Consider the following 2,175-nt stretch of genomic DNA (forward strand, 5'->3'; position numbering starts at 1 on the left):
AAATTTCTCCGACGACAGACAAGAGATGATATTCTCAAAGCGACAGCAACCAAACCCCTACAATTGGGATCAGCAACTATCAGGGCCCTAAAGGACGTTCCATTTGAGGTCAGACAGAAAAGAAAAGCATATAAAGAGCTCATTTCAACGCTTCAAATCAACCAGATTCAATATGCCTGGCTTTTTCCAGAGGGGGTGCAGTTTAAATACAGAGACAAAAGGGAAAAAATCGACTCGGTGTCCAAAGCGGAAAATTGGTTGAAGCAGTTTTTTGGAGCGAAAGAGGAAGAACAGCAAGACGATGAAGGCCAAGCAGCTAGCCCAGACGAGACGGACAGAGACCTAGTAGGAGCAGAAGGAGGCACGGCCAGAGAAGCATATGATCTGCAACTGAGAGTTGCCAAGTAGCACTTATAATTTAAAAGACTATAGACGAACTGGATGAAGTCTTTATGCACACTGAGAAGAAAATAGACATTTACTAAAATGGACTCACTAATCTCCTTAATTCATTGACTTAAACAAAAGCTTTAATTTTTTATAACTAACTATGTACTAACTGTTAATTACCTTCCTTTCTTGGGTTTTTAGTTATAGTGTGGGGTCTTTTTCTTTTATACTGTCTGTATCCTGGGGTTTATTATTTTAGTTTGTTATTTTTCTCCCCTCCCCCCCACCACTTTTTTCTTTTTTCTGCTTTTCTTTTTTCTCTCTCTCTTTGTAGTCATGTAGGTGTAACAAAAATTAATAAAGCTACCCTGCCTTCAGGGGATTAAAAAAAAAAAAGCAGATGATACCACATTACTAGCAGAAAACAGTAAAGACTTGAAACAAATTCTGATGAAGCTTAAAGCAGAAAGTGCCAAAGCAGGATTACAGCTGAACATCAAGAAGATGAAACTCATGACTACTAGGGAATCACACAACTTTAAGGTTGAAATTGAAACTGTTCAGGTGTTGTTTTTTTAATTTATTTTATTATTGCCTCCGTAATCAACCAAAAGGGAGGCTACACCCAAGAAGTCAGAAGGAGACTGAGGTGGGAGGAGCTGGAAAAGATTCCTAAGTGTAAGGGTGTGCTGCTGGCAACCAAGACCAAGACAATTCTGAATTTCTGGGGTAGCCTTGAAGTGGCTTACCTCATTCCTCCATGGTCGGGGACAAAGGGTGGTGCTAGGAGAGAAGGTGTCACCCCAACCACCACCTCTAATGTGGGGTCCCTCAAGGGGCAATCCTCTCTCTAAATGGTGTTTAACGTCTCTATGCACGCCCAGCTGGTGCAGAGTTTTGGGCTGGGTTGTCATCAGTATACTGCCAACACCCAGCTATATCTGTTGATAGATGGATAGCTGGATACCGCCCCAGCTGGAGGCCATGGCTGGCTGGTTGAAGCAGAGTCGGCTGAAACGGAATCCTTTAAAGATGGAGGTTCTGTGGCTGGGTGGAGGGGTTACAGGGCTCTTGAGTGTACCTGTAGCACCTGTGCTGACCACCAAGAGCCTGGGTGTGTCCCTGTATGCCTCCCTATCTATGGAGGTCCAGGTCACAAACAGTGCTAGACTGGCATTTCTTCAGCTGTGCTAGATCAGGCAACTGCCCCCCTTCCTGTCTCATCCTGACCTAGCCACAGTAATCCATACAACATATCACCTCCAGGTTAGACTACTGTAACTCGCTCTGTGCAGGGCTACCCTAGATAGTGACCCAGAAATTGCAACTGGTCCAGAATGCAGTGGCCTGGGTCCTTGCTGGAACCCGACTGACAGCACTCATCCAACCAGTGCTTTGCCAGCTGCACTGGCTCCAAACTGAGTACCGGATCAGGTTCAAGGTTTTGGTATTAACCTTTAAGACCCTCAACGGTCTGGGACCAGCCTATCTACAGGATTGCCTCTCCTGGTACACCCCTCGAAGAGCATTACGCACTGGGGAGAAGAACCTCCTGGTGATCCCTGGCCTGAAAGATATCTGGCTGTCCTCAACCAGAGCCAGGGCCTTTTTGGCCCTGGCCCCAACCTGGTGGAATTCTCTGCCTAATGACATCTGTGCCCTGCAGGATCTAGTGCAGTTCCGCAGGTCCTGTAGGACTACCCTAGTTACCAGTCCAGGTGGGGTTTCCCCCACTTTTGGGGGCTCCAATCCACCCCCGGCCAGCTGGCCAGTGGGGGGAAGCCC

Source organism: Gekko japonicus, unplaced genomic scaffold (assembly GCF_001447785.1).
Source record: "Gekko japonicus isolate JY-2015 unplaced genomic scaffold, Gekko_japonicus_V1.1 scaffold381, whole genome shotgun sequence".
NCBI lineage: Eukaryota > Metazoa > Chordata > Lepidosauria > Squamata > Gekkonidae > Gekko > Gekko japonicus.